Raw genomic sequence first — 16,042 nt, 5'->3', positions numbered from 1 at the left:
ACTTGGCTCATGACCAAAGATGACAAATGGAAGGTAAAGAACCACATCACTCACCAACATAACCAGATGTCTGGGTAGGGGGACCCGTGACAAATCCAAGCTCAATTGAAGACTGATCTGTAAAGAAAAAAACAGTGTTATCACTTCCGTGGAAATAGAAACATTTGTGAACAAGGAATATAGTTTGACAGCACTGATAGAACCATACTGCCAGGTGGGTCTGGGATAGAATGGGGAGGGAAGGGAGAGTATGTATGAGAACTGCCTTGCTTCTGCTTTGGCTACAGCTCCATACTTCCACTTTACAGCCAGCCTTTCTGGTGAGTTTAGGCCTGCCCTCTTACTGAGGCCAGTTCTAACCCTCAGCAAGAAGTAACTAGCAAGGCTTTGATTAAAACCTTCTGATGGACCATTACCTCCATTTTGCTGGTCTTTCTAAAATACAGATCTCATCAAGTTACTTCCCTGCTTAAAATGGCTTCCCACCTTGAGGGTCAAGGCCAAACTCCTTAACAGGGTATATAAGTCCTCAAGGACTTGATTCTGTCCTCCTTACCTATCCAACTTGCTGTCTCCTGCCCAGTTACGCCAACTCATTTGCGTCCTTATAAAGTCACACAATTGCCCTTACCCAAGGGCCTTTGAGTATGAGGACCCCTCTGCCTAGAAAAACATGCCTCCCCTGTTCCTACAAAGCCACTTGCTAGCCTGACCCCATTCATGCAGAGAACTCATTCAGCTATCACCTTCTCTGGAAAACTCCCCTGACTACTGAAGGCTCATTTAGGTGCACCCTCACCAGACTCCTGCAGCGCCTTATTTCTAATTTTACCTGAGCATTTAGCAGCTTAGGTCATGACAACTTACTAAATGGTGCCATCTTTGTTGTTTGGTATTGTTATACATGTTATTTATCATTGTATTGTCAGTACCTAGTAGAGTTCTTTGTATCTAAGTGCTCATTAAGTGTCTAATGCATAACTATATGAACTGAGTAAATTAGCATACAATAGAACAAGTGAATAATTTAGTCACTATTTATCAAGCACTTACATGCCAGGCACCAAGCTAAATTCATTACAAATATTTGCTCTCTATTCTTTCTGCCCAGATTCTGTCTTCTGTTGTGCAAATGACTTGTCTTGATTCTCTAAACTCATTCTGTTCTCAAGACCATTTATTCTTCAGACTTCCAGCTTGGGTTCCAGGTACCTAAACCTGAGAAGACCTGTCTGAGTTGATTTTCCTTAGCTTGATTTTCAACTCATGTGATCATAGGTGTCTGCTAGAACTCTTCTTAGGTAGTTTTGAGTGAGACCGTCAGCTCTTTTTCTGCGATAAGAACTTTGAAGCCATAAAAGCCCAATAGGCTTCTTGGTTTAGTTAAGCCATTTGGTTGGTTTAAGGGGTTGACAAACCCCAGCCCGGGAGCTAAATCTAGACCGCCACCTGCTTTGATAAATACAATTTCACTGCAACACAGCCACACCTATTTGTTTATATATTGTCTCTGGCTGCTTTTGTGTTACAGCAGCCAAGATGAATCGTTGATGAACAGAGACCGCGTGACCTGCAGAGCCTAAAACATTTACCATCTGGTCCTGTAAGAAAAAGTTTCTCAATTCTTGGTCTAGATTGTCTTCTTCACTAAAGATGGCACCCGTTATACAATATTCCTTACAGGTAGTTATTCGGTCTTTTCACTAAAGAGAAGTGTTTAACTCTTGGAGAAGCTTATTTAATTATTAGAAGGTTGAACATAGAAAGCTCTCTCTATGTTAAAATTAAATCTATATGCTACAAAGGCGTAAAAGAAGGCAAGAGGGAAAGACTCCAAAATGTTAACTTTCTTTGGGTGTATTTGAATTTTAGATTTTTTTCCCTTCTGTTTACTTTTCTAGATTTTTTTGTATTTTTGTTTAGTGGATTAACATTGCTTTTACGAACAGAAAAATTAAGATGTAAACACTGTTATCCATTTGTCCTATATATGTCTACTCATCTGAGCTCACTATGGAGATATTAGAACATTTTCCATGAGTTTCTTTGTAATGGGGGAGTATAAACAACACGAGGGTGAACAGAAACTGTAACAGCCCAAATAGGAATATCACAGGAATCAGAGAGTTTTGGAGTTGTACCGATGGCTTTAGTCAGTCCAGATTAGGAAGATAAACAGGACATTGAAAGTTGCCCTATGAAAAAAAAAGTCATGTGATATAGTTTTCCAGCTGGACTCCCTGCATTTAATCTGCTTCTCCCAGAGTTCTTTAGACCACCAAAGCTCAGGGCTGGAAGGGGCTTCAAAGGTTTTTGTCCTCCCCTGTGCAGTCCTTCAGATTCTTGTATAACATTCCTGTCTCTGCAGACTCATACTGCACATCTCTAGTGATGGGCCATTTGCTTTCTCCAGAGACAGCACATCCCACTCCAAAATTTAGTCTTTCATGTTGAAATTGATCTTCTCAGAGCTTTTATTCATTGGTCATAATTTTTTTCCATGTGACCCTACAAATCAGTCTACTTTCTTTTCTTGATGAAAACTCTTGAGGCATTTAATTCCTTGAGTTTTCTCCTCTTTTAGACGAAGATCCCAGTTCTTCCAGGTTTTACTCATGTGACAGTATTTCTGGTTCCCTCACAATCCTCTGTGCCTTCTCTGAATAAACTCCTGTTAAGTCCTGTTTCAAGCGCGGTCTGTCCCAAGGCAGAGTGGCAACACCCTCTTCCTACCCTTAGATACTTTGTTTCTGTTGAAATACTTGAGTTCAATGTTACCTTAGGCCTGATTGTCATACTCGTGCTCACTTTTCTTCAATGTCTTCTCAGTCTGACCACACGCTACAGCTCTAACCTGTGATTACGTGTATCCTTGTTGTTCTGTTTGCTGCCCGTGCTTAAATCTTAAGTCTTTAAAAGCAAATAAAGTGCTTGACATTGAGCAGCAGCTCCTTATTCCTCCTTCCATTTGAACTTCTGCTGGGATTATTTGTTTAATGTTTAGTTTTCAGTGGTAGAATACTAATCACATTACCAGAAATATGGAAAATAGAATAAAAAAGGGAAACAGGGTCATTCTTAGTCCCTTAGTACTAATGCAATTAGTTATATTTCTTCCAGCCTTTATTTGCATGAAAGTGCACAGGAGTGCAGAGCGAGCATGGTACTGCATAAATTCCAGGTCTTGATGTAGTTCTTAAAATTATAATTTTAATTTACCTTACCATATTCTCTCTGAGAAAGACCATGAATTCACGTGACCATTTGTTGATGTTGGATATCTAGGTTGTTTCTATAATACTCTCTTATAAACAATGCCACAATAAGATTTTTTTCCCCATAAGTTTTTTTTGATACTTAGGACTATTTCTTAGATTTGCTTCCCAGAAAACTATGCCTCCTCAGTAAATACTTTTTGGTTGAAAAATTGTAAGACAGCAGAGTATAAGCAAATTTTAGAGATCACTGAATCCAATCTCTCATTTTAAGTAAAGTCAGTTGACTGAAAAAAAAAAATAATAACAACAGGAGAATTTACTCACTAGACTTGAAACTAAAGGATGTTTTTATTACTTCCCTCTTGCATCTCCTCCACAGAACTGCTTATCTATATCTATTCAACAAGGCACATCAAGTCCAGGCAATTTAAGTGTATGAATAAAAACCTTAGTAATAGACACATGGGTTAAAAAATAATAAAAAAATAAACAAATCAAGGACCTCTCACAAAACAACAAAATATTCACCCAAGTATATATATTTTGAGAATATTTTCATTTCAATGATCTAGATTGCTATGGGAAATAATACGAAGAATGTGACTTTTTAGAATATAAAGAATAGTCTTTAATTCCTTACAGCTCATGTACTCACTTTTCCCCAGCTTGCCTATATGAGACAGCCTCTTCCATTGCAAACATATATATATTTTTTAACACACATAGCATCTTAGATTATGTACAGGATTTGCCTCAACAGCCTTAAAAAGACTTCCCCAAGCATTAGTGCCACTTTCAAAATCCTAGACTCTGAAAATGCTTATCCACTGCTCACTTGGGGCAAGACAAGTGCTTTGTGATAGTTTGACAGAGAATATCACCTAGTGCCATCTCTGATATGTTTATCTGGAAAATATTTCTCTCTCATCTCTTTTTCTTCATTCTTACTTTTATTTTTCCACCAGTTAGGGGGTATGATGAATAATACTTTCCCCTTGATGTTTGTGCATTCTTTAATAATCAGTTCTCCCATTTCCACTGAGTGACAGGCACCATACTGGGCACTAGGAACACAGCTATGGACAGATGGATGTGGCCCTGCCCTGTGGTTCTCACTCTGCCAAGTCAAGTCCCCATGGTAGTTGTTGCAGACTATCACACTGTTCTTCAAGTCTCTGATTCTGACTTCACCCTTCTCATTGTCAGCAGATTTGTCAGAAAATGGATAACTTAATAAAAAGAAAGTAGCAGATTTATTTCAGGATCTAGACAGTTTACAATAATCTCTCTTAAAGCCATGCCCTTCCATTGTATAGACCCCTGGCAGCCACTTTGAACAAGAATACTACCTTCTTGGCCCACAGTTACTTGGACTAAATGTGCCCATATTGGCTACTCAGAATTCTTTCCCCAGAAATTTAGAAGTTGGGCCAAGGGAATTAGATTTTTTAAATGACTGGGTTGTAATAGGTACATTTGGGAGCTGGAAATGACTATGTCTCTTTCCATGTGGACCAGAAACCAAAGAAAGCCAGTCCTCAGAGGGAGCATGAAGTGGACGTGGAGAGAGAAGCAGAGACAAGAGATGGAGAGAGAGCCAGGCTGCTTTCCCAGCCTCATCTGCATTTCTGACCTTGTTTTTCCTGAGACTTTTTTTTTCTCTTATAATAAGTCCCAGTTTTTTGCTTAAGCTACCTCAGGCAGGTTTCTGCAGACAAGGGGCCTAACTAATATGCTGGGGTGGGAAGGTGGGTAAGGAGGCAAGGGCACCGCCTGCACAAATCCAGGTGTAATGGACTCGCAGTGAGGGTGCCTGTGGTTCCTGTGGAAACACTGCTGGGCAGTAGTTTTAAGAGGAAGGGGGATTATATATCCAGACTTGAGGTAACTTAAAAGGAAATATGAAAATGAAAGACAATCAAAAGTCAGAGCTGTCAGAATTTGAGAGTTGGCACAAAGAGCCTTCCTAATCAGAGAAAAAGAGAAAGACCCTTAAGAGATATAAATTACAGAAAAATACAAGTGAATTTTAAGTATATGATAGAAGATTGAACACTGGTTTTAGTTTGAGGTATCGAAACTGATCGTTTTCACAAAAAGAACAGAATTCAAACATAAAATCATTCCCATCTCATTAAAACGATCACTTAAAAAGATAGGATTCTTATTCCCACAAAGCTGTGTAAAATAATTCCAGAATGCTAATGGTTCAGATCACATGGTGCACAACTAAACAGTACACCAGACAGATGTCAGTTGTATGACAGTAGGAGAGTCACCAAACCTCTATAGGCCTTCATATGACTCATGTGAAGAATGGGATGGTGTATGTACAGCTTAGAGGACTGCAGTGAGAATAAATGAGATACTCTAAGGAAGACAGACTCCTCAGTACAGAATCCAATGCTTAGTCCATGTTGGCTTTCTTTCTTTTTGCCTTTTGATGATGCACTTATGTTTTTGGTCAAGACAAAAGGTATTTGGAGGAAAGACTAACAAATATGGTCAAGATAGGAAATAGTGTTTAAAACAAGGTGCGACTGTCTAACAAATGTTTATTTACCTTCTACTGTTTGCTGTCCAGAGCCTAGCTATCAAGCAATGAAGCAGTTCCTTGAACATGACTCAGGTCTTGATCCTAGAGCTGGTGCCCAAGCCCCAGTTGAGAATACTCTTCGGCTCTAGCACACTCAGCACAATAAAGGTGAAGTCCTACATGAGGATACGGACTCAAGTCTATGGGTAAAAGTTTACTCATATTACCCTCACTTCTGCCATCAAGTATAAACTTTTATTTCTTGATCTTAATTGACACTGCAAATGAGACCATGATATTCAGTGGAACACAACTATTCCACACAAACTGGGACCAATAAATTCTTATTCCTATGCCACATGTCCTGCAATGGCTAAGCAAGTGAATAAACAGAAGAACCAGCCCTCCCTAGTGTTGTGATTGTCTGCCTATTTGTCTAAAGACCTAAATGGACTATGTATAACATGGAACATTGTGTCTAATCAGTTCCTGCCTGATTAAACTCCCAATTCTGAACACATTGCTTGATACACAACAGATACTGTGGGAAAGAAGGAAAAATGAAAGAACGGGGAATAAAGGAGACAAATAAGGAAGGAAAGAAGAGAGGGAAGAGAGAGGAAGGAAGGAAAGAAGGAAAAAAATCTGTAAAATAGGGGCGCAGACTGAATAATCTCTAAGATCTTTCTGTCACGAATACTCCAATATTCTGGAAGTCCATTTCTAGATGTACAGTGGAAGAGAACCTCTTGGACTTCTACCCCGATGCACCTACTGGAACAATGACACAGAGAGCCAGGTGCTTTTTCTAACCCATCATCCAAGAGATAAAACATTTTCCCCAGGGAGCTAAATTCACATAGAAGCCCTAGTTGTGAGTTGAGGCAGAAGGCACAAGGAATCAACTGCAGAGCTCCAGCTCTGGTGACTCAGGAGTACACATACAACCCCCAGGAGGGAATAAAGTCCTCGGAGAGAAATGCCCATGGGCAGCTAACTGCTCAGGGCAAAGACACCATCCATGTACCCACACATCTGCCCACTATGTGGGTGAATATACTTTACTTGTTGGGCTGGAATTTTGTGGTAGATAGGAAAGAGAGATTGGTGATCTAGGTTCTAGGATGCAACTTTGTTACTGATCCTCTGGGAAATAGTCTGATTCATTTATTTACATACATTCAGCTACTTATTTGATCAATATTTACTGATTGGGAAGGCCGAGTTGTATGAGAGCACATATCAGGAACCACCAACCCAGGCTTAGAGAATTTAGGGAGGTAACATTAAATATTAGAAGGTAACATTTAAGATGAGAGAATGGATGAGTATGACCCAGCCAGCTGAAGAGAAGGAGGAGGGAAATTCCAAATAGAGGGCACAACATATGCAAATAACTGGCTGTCAGAGGGACATGGTATATTTGAGGGAGTTACAAGAAATTCAGTATGGTCGTGGCATAGGCAAAGAAAGGAGAGGCAAGAGGTGAAACTGGTGTCTTGAAGGGGCCAAGGTCTTGAAGTATTTTGCAAACCATGCTAATCAGTGTGCACTTTCCCTGCAGAGCAACGGAAATCACTGAAGGAAGTTGGGAGATCTGTTAGACAGCTACTGAAGCAGTTCAAGAAAGAGATGGTGTGGTCTGATTTACAGTAATGGCTGTGCGGAACAGAGAGAAGTGGTCAGATTGATCACATACTGTACATAGGTATTGACACTCATCTCTGTACCCCACAAATATGTATAATCAATTGTGTTTCAATAAAAAACAAAAATAAAAAAAAAGCAACCTCAAAAAAAAAAAGATAATTGAGAGGTAGGGGTCTTAAGTCTGTCTTTGTCTTACAGATGCAAAACATAAGGTTCTGGTCATATTTTCTTTGTGGTTTAGATTCCTTCTTACAGCACTGGGTGTAGACTAAGTGCTTAACAAAGAGACAATCATTGTCATCATTTTTGAATGTTGGTCAGGGTCTGGTGTGATATGTGATATTAGCCAGATACCACATGCAGCTTGGGGAATATTTTTCATTTTTTAGCTTGTCAGCATCCAAGGTCAGGGACTCCATCTGCTTCACTTCCATGAAACTATAAAACCACAGTACTGCTAATGTAACACAATAGAGCAAAGAGTGACCCCAATTTTCCCATTGGTCTGAAGGCCCTGAGGTCAGCTCTTCTCAGGACTCTCAGGGATCAAGCTATAACAGACTGAGGGACCTCTGCACTTCAGCACTACCTCTGCCACATGCATGCCGCAGTTAAATGTGCAATTTTAAGAGAAACAAAATTGAGTTCAGAAAGTGGTTGCTAAGGCTATAGGTATTTGATTGTGCTTTATGGGAATCTGTGGGTGGCTAAATGGTCGTGGTAGATATGCATAGTCTTAGATTGTAGTCCAGTCTATGCAGTCTTGCAGGGACTCAGATTCCTGCCCCTGCCCCAACTCTTCAGAGTGTGAGCATTCATGCTACTGGTTTTTTCTCCCTACTCCCAGTAGAATGTAACCTCCTTGTGGGAAGGGGTTTTTGTCTATTTTATTACTCTAACTCCGATGCTTGGAACAGAATAGGTGTTCAATTAACGTTTGTTGAATAATCAAATTAGCTGAATAAACTTAGGGGACACTACAAGTATTTGAGGTCAGGCTTCAAGTTTATTCGTGTCTCAAGTGGGACTGTTCATATATGTCCACACTACATTCAGGGATCTTTTGAAACTATCAGGAAAAAAAATGAAAGGACCTTGGTTGGATGCTCAGTAGCTATCTTTTGTATTTTAGCTAGTTTACAGTGTCTTTCTATCCTGATGGCCATTCATCCAACCATCCATCCATCCAGTCATCATCTCTTTAGTTTGGCACCTGCAATGCACCTTTGTAAAGCATCTACCACCATTCTATACCAAGGATTCTGCACTACATTCACCATCTCTAATGTTTACATCAGTACTGCAATGCAATTATCTACAACTTCTTTTTATAAATGAGGAAACTGAGGCTCAGCAAATTTACACAGATGGAAGTGGCCGGAAAGGCATTCACATTCCAAGTCTGGATAATTGGCTTTTGACTCCTGGCTCTTCCAAGTCCTACCTAAAGTTTTCTCCTCTGTGAAAAAAGCACAAAGATGCCTACCTCACAAGACAGTCTGCATGTGCCCAGCATACACACAGTAAACCACGTAAAGCATGTAGATGACACCTCACCATGGCTGCTGTTACAGGTGTTCCCATGGGGTACTCTGCTGATGATTCTTATGGCAAATCACACTTACTACCCTTTTTTGATGACCCTCATGTCATTTGTTATTTCTGCCATTTCAGCAGAAAATACGCAAATGACGTTGCCCACTCCTGCTGATTGCTAGGGCAGTGGCAGGCCAGTGCCTCGTCACGTGGCCTCAGCCTGTTTGGTATCTCCTCCTAAGAGAACTCTCATTTCTAAACCCAGACACATGACCTTTCTAAGGAAGATCCAGATTTTCTTTTAGGGCCGTTCACCAATCCCTTCCTACTTGATTCCCTGAAAAGCCTTCTCCTAAAGAGTCCTTTGAGTAAATAAAATAAAATTTGATTGTAGTAGTTAAAGTATTTTCCTATATATTGTTTTATAAAATGCTTAGAAAGAATATTAAATACTAAAAAGAATACAATATTTTATTTGCCTCTATTAAATGTGGTATTTTGGGGTAGTTTCTTACCAGGCCGGGCATCAGGGCTTTGCCTAATTATGTAGAGAGGCCTTTTGATACAGTGGAAAGACAAACACGTTGCACTGAGCCAGATGACAGACTTGCTGCTGTACATATATTGCATATTATTAATTCTTCACAGCTCTCCAAGGCATATGTTCCCATTTTGTAGACGTATGACCTAAAGCTCAGAGATACAACATACTTTGTCTAGGTCACACAGGTTTGGAATTGGAAATTGAACCCATGTCTCTCTGACTCCAAAGCCATCACTCTTTCCACCACACCCCCGTACTCAGCACTGCCCAGTTCTGCTTCTCTGCCTTGTTTTATTTGTGCATATGGCTTTTGGACTCTTTTGACAGTAGAAGTAATGTCTTCTATATTTTTTCTCCTTAGTTTTAAAAATCTTGTCCTCTAGTGTTTAGTACACTATGAATGCTTAATACGTGCTTCTTTTAAAACATATATAAACATACTTTAATTATTAACTATTAACTCCATGCACCAGACATGGGAATCAGACTGATTCATCTTACACTTTTTTTGTTGGTTATTCTTGTGGCAATCCATGCTCAGAACTGTTTAACAGATTTTGCCCTTGAAAAATGGAATTTTTTATTCTTTTAGTTAAACGAGTACAATAAAAATCCCCAAACTAATAATGCTTTGATTTTTTTTTTGCCTTTTAAAAAATTTCTATTACTTATATAAAAATGGCAAACTATCTTTTTTATTGCTTCAAATTACTTTTGTTAAGATACTTCTGTGCTGCCAAGTTTCAACCTGAAGCCAATGTTCATATCCAAGTCACGAACAGGAATGAGGAATATAACTGGGTCCTTTCCTCAACTCTTCTTTTACTACCTCAATACAAACTTGCCTCTGTGTTAAAACTATACTTCTGTTAACACTTGAAGACACTGAAATAAAAATATTACTTTCCTGTTATTGCAACTGGAAAGAATTTTACTTTGCCTCTATTTATATGGATTCCAATGAAAGCAAAAGAAAAAAAATACAGACAGGCAAGGCTGTGATGTATTCACACGCAACAAGAGGTCTGCATGACACTGGCGAGGTCAATGACATTGATTATTTGGGCTAATGAGTGGATACGGAAAATGTGGTACATCTACACAATGGAATACTACTCAGCTATAAAAACGAATGAAATACTGCCATTTGCAACAACTTGGATGGACCTTGAGAGAATTATATTAAGTGAAACAAGTCAGGCACAGAAAGAGAAATACCACATGTTCTCACTTATTGGTGGGAGCTAAAAATTAATATATAAATTCACACACACACACACACACACACACACCAAAAAAAAAAAACGGGGGGGGGGAGAAGATATAACAACCACAATTACTTGAAGTTGATACGACAAGCAAACAGAAAGGACATTGTTGGGGGGGAGCGGGGGAGGGAGAAGGGAGGGAGGTTTTGGTGATGGGGAGCAATAATCAGCCACAATGTATATCGACAAAATAAAATTAAAAAAAAAAAGTTCCCTGACTTTAAGTACCATAGTCTTTCTTAGATACAACACTTAAAAGTTCCAACTCTCAGCAAACCAAAGGTCAAATCAATTGCAGCAGGCTCCCCCGCCATATTTTCTGGGGACATGGGAGCACTGAACACATACTCAGGAAACCCAGGCTTCAGTTTCGGCTCTGCTGTGACTCTCCTGGCAGTTGAGCCCCTTTCTGGCTCTTAGTTTCCTCATCTGTAGAAGGGACAGGTTGAGCACAATGACTGTGATTTCTAATGTGAAAAGAACAGGATCCTATCGAGTTCAAGACATGCTTTAGATATATGTTGTTAGATACCAACACTCATATTAACTTACAAAGACTAAAGTTCAAATAGATTTCTTTTTGCTCAGTGCTGCTGCATCTGCGTCTCTTTCTTCTCTCTCTCCTCCTTATTCTTTTTAGATAAGCCACATTCCCTGTAGCTGTCTCTCTCCCCAGAGATGTTAGGGTGTCCACTTCCACCCCTCAGGCAATGCGACGTCAGAGGCTCCTGCTGGCTTGAGTTAGCCACTGCTTAGCTGCCGGCCTCCTTAATGATCAGCAGGTCACACTCCTTGCTCTGTCCTGGAGCTGTGGTGGCTGTGCTGTGGGGCTGGGGTGGGCAGGCAGGGGAGCGAGGAAGATGTTGCCTCATCCAGGTCCCCAGTGATGAGGGAGTGCTGAACACACTAGGTGACCACTGTCCTCCTCCACTCACTGTGCGGGCTGCTCGACTTCACAGACACTCCCACAGAGCCTGCATGCTTGCCCTCCCAAACTGAGGAGATACACAGAAGCTTGGGTGACAGTTCAAAGCAGCTCTTATCACTTACTGTCTCATCCCCAGCGGAATCCCCTGCCAAGCCAGACTGTGGTTTCCACACCTCCCTCTAGCCCAGAGTGCAACCTTCCATGGAGTTGCTCCTATGCAGGGGTGAAAACGTGCACTCAGTGCCCCCTTTCCTACTTTCACCTATGCACTCCTGGAGTAGAGGCAAAACTAGTCCTGAAGCTGGGCCAGAAATTTCAGGTCCCTGAGTATTAGCTCTACATTGCTATGCATCAACGACGCAGTCGCAGATGCATCAATAGATGCACAGTGACCTGGATGAGAGAGCAACAGCCCCGTTGTCTGTGGCACTGGCCAGACTGCACCAGGAACAGTGTGCATAGGCCTCAGCAGCACACTCTACATACCATGAGATCTATGATCTTCATTTTTTAAAAATCATGCATTTCAGGGAATAGATTTTATATATATTTATATGCAAATTTAAAAGACATGTGTGGCTGATATTCAATTGCATGCACTTGTACAGGTGTATCAGTTGTTCAGTTCAGTGCTTCAAAATGCCCTTATGTCCTCCTCCCTATTAGTGGGTCTGCCTCAATTCCTCCCTGGGGCCCCAGACCTCCCCATGATGTAGCAGTTAAAGTGTCAATGCCTGGGCCCTCAGGGTGCCTGTGTTCATGCCCCCAAACCAGTGCCTGTTCTGATCGGTCAGTGCTTGTGTTATCTGAATTGCTATTATTTTAATATTGCCACTGCTATTGGTTAAATGTAACCCCCAAAGATTCATATATTGGAAACTTGACCCCCATTGTAACAGTGTTAAGAAGATGGGAAATCCACTTATGGTATTTGGAAGGTGGGGCCTGTAAGAGGTGATTGAATTGGGAGGACTGTGCCCTCATGAATGGATTGATCCATTCATGGAGTAAAGGGTTGATGGTTTAATTGGTTGTCATGGGCATGGTTCTGATGGCTACACATGGAGAGCAAACAAGAACGTTAACTGTCTTGCTCAGCCCATTCTCACTGTGTGACACCCTGGTCACCATGGGACCTTATAGAGAGTTTCCACCTGGAAGAAGGCCCTCACCAGATGTGTCCCCTGGACCTTGGACTTCCCTGCCTCCAAACTGTAAGAAATAAATTTCATTTCTTTATAAATTACCCAATTTCAGGTGTTTTTTCATAAGCAACAGAAATGGACTAATACAGCCACTGTTCTAATGAATCAGATATAAACAAATCCAAAAGTAGTAATTAGGAAAAGAGTAGATAAAAGGAACAAAGAAGTTCTCATTGCAAAGGTCCAGGTCGCCTTGTTTTGAAGACCACTGATTTAGGCCACTTTATTATCCTTTAAGTCTAGCCTCTCTCTATTCTTCTCATAACCTTAGTTCAATCATTATCATCTTTCATGCATAACACCCTTCTAGTTGATTCTCCTGCCCCCAGTCTTTCTACCTTTCAAACTAATCTTCACACATAAGCAAGAGAGATATTTCTGAGACCACCACCCTGACTTGAGACTTCTCTGCTTAAAGTCCTTCGATGTCACCCCAGCACACACCGAGGGCATTCACAGTACAGTGTCTAGCCAACCACCAGACTGTTCTGGGGGAAGTGAAAAGGTGTGAAATGAATGAGGTTCTCCTTGCTCAAGAAAGCTGGGGAAACACCAGGTTACACAGATTTAATTTTTGAATGTTTTGCAGGACTCCTAGAAGCCTTGAATGTGCTCTGTTAATCGTGAATCTTATGAGAGGACCCAGTGTACACCATTTCCTAAACATTTTGGTCATGAAGAATCTTTTCCAGAAAAATTACTACTAATCTCACTCTGAACAATGTTTCGTTGAACACCAGTTTTGGGAAACATTGGCCTTCAGAATCAAGTCCCAGCCCCTCAGCAGGACAACAGTGCCCTTCATCATCTGCCCCTAAATACCAGTCCAGCTTCATTTTTTTTGGTGTTCTTTCTTCTTACAGATTCTAACGCCCACCCTTGCTTTAGCCCAGCAGTTCTCAAAGTGTGATCCAGGGATCCGTGTAGGTTGCGAAGATCCTTTTAAGTGATCCCCAAGGTCAAAGCAATTATTTTCTGAATAATATTGGGAGGTTACTTGCCTTTTTTACTCATTGTTTCATGGATATACAGTTGGCCCTTGAACAACTGGGGATGGGGTGTTAGGGGCACTGTCCCCCCTTTTCCCACCCTGATTCCCCCTCAGTAAAAAGTCAGCATGTAACTTTTGACTCCCCCAAAACTGAACTACTTAACCATTTAACTACTTAACACTTAACTGCTATTTAAGTATGAGTAATTTAAGCACATTCCTTGGGTTGCAGGGAGGTGTGTGGGGGGCAGGGTGTGTCTACTTAAGCAATACTACTAATCACCTACTAATAGCCTACTGTTAGGTAGGCTACTTAACTGTTTGTATTCATGACATACCTAACAAAAATTTCTTCAATACAGTTATTGAAAAAAAAATCCATGTATAAGTGACCCACGTAGTTCAAACCTGTGCTATGCAAGGCTTTGCTGTACAGAGTCTTCTGATGTATAATTTTTGCAAGAGACTCAGTGCAGTAGCAGATATGATAATCCAGCTCTCTTTTATTCAGCCACATTAAAGAGACTTGAAAAAATGTAAAACAACTCATTTTTGTTTTGGACAATATAGTTTTTATAAAATAAGTTATTTATGCAAACATGTAACGGGTTCATTGTTATTTTAAATGACTCATAAACATTAAAAAAATTTCTCAGTTTTAATTCATTATACAATAAATATTACTGGATATAACCCACTTAAACAGTTCATAATAATTTTTAAGAGTGTAAAGGAATCTTGAGACCAAGAGTTTGAGGACCGCTGTTGTAGTCACACTGAATACCGACAGGAGCCTGTGCAAAGCGGGCTGCCTCCACTCACTGCCAGGCCCAGCACACACCACCCTCTTTGCCTAGAACTTTTTTTCTGTCATAGTAATCGAGTAAAACATACTGCACATCTCTTATGTGCTTTACATTGAGCTAGTTGCATTCATAATAATCTTGGAAAATTGATACTGCCATCTCATTTTCTAAGAGGAAACCAGAGCTCAGAAAAGTAAGGTGTCTTAATGTGGCATCTAGTCTTAGCACTGACCTAAATTCAGTGGGTATTTCCTTCAGCTGACTCAGCTTACCCAAGTAAACTTTGATTCTGTCACTATCATGAAATTTCATTTTTTTTTTGCCTATAAATTCTGGGATATAGGTTGAGCATCCCTAATACAAAAATCTGAAATCCTAAATGTTCCAAAATCCAAAATCCTCAAATCTAAAATTTTGAATGCTGACAAACACAAGTGGAAAATTTCACACCTGTCTTCATGAGATGGGTCCTGTGTTTCATGCACAATAAAGCCTCCATAAAACCTCAAAAGGACTGGACTGGGGTTGCTTCTGGATAGCTGAACACATGGAGGTCCCTGAAGGGTGATGTGCCCGGGCAGGGCATGGAAGCTCTGCCCTTCTTCCCCCAAACCTTGCCCTGTGCAACTCTTCCATCTGGCTGTTCATCTGCATCCTTTGAGATATCCTTTATCATGTGACTTCATGTGATGGGTTGTGTGTTTCATCCAAAAAATAATTTAAAATATTGTATAAAGTCACCTTTGGACTATGTGTATAAGGTATATATAAAACATAAATGAATTAAATCTGAAAAAATTCAAAATCCAAAACCAGTAAACATATTTGATATCCTTTAAACCAGTAAACATAGGCAACATGTTCCCCTGAGTTCTGTGAGCTGCTCTAGCAAATTAATCAAACCCTGGGAGGGGGTTGTGGGAAACATGATTTTTGTAGGTCAGTCAGAAGTTCTGGAAGCCCAGACTTGTGACTGGCATCTGAAGTGTGGGCAGTCTTGTTCTTGTGGGACTGAGCCCTCAATCTGTGGTATTTGATACTATCTCCAGGTAGAAAGTGTGAAAATTGAATTGAATTAGAGGACATCCAGCTGGTGTCTGCTGTGGAATTGATTGGCTGTTGGTGAGGAGAAATCTTGACGCGTTTTGGTAACCAGAGGTCACAAAAGTGTTCTGTGTTGTGTTGAATGTGTTGAGAAAAACTATTTTTCTATATCCCATAGATGGCTATTGCTTTTGTCTACTCAGTGTTTCATTCCCTTCCTCTACTAATAACTCTCCAATTCTCTGATGGGAACTGCTATATCCCAGCGTTGGAGTCCTGGTTGGTCTGTTGGTCCAGGTGCCCAGTTGTCTCCTGG

Source organism: Cynocephalus volans, chromosome 4, assembly GCF_027409185.1.
Source record: "Cynocephalus volans isolate mCynVol1 chromosome 4, mCynVol1.pri, whole genome shotgun sequence".
Lineage (NCBI taxonomy): Eukaryota > Metazoa > Chordata > Mammalia > Dermoptera > Cynocephalidae > Cynocephalus > Cynocephalus volans.
This window is presented reverse-complemented; position numbering follows the sequence as displayed.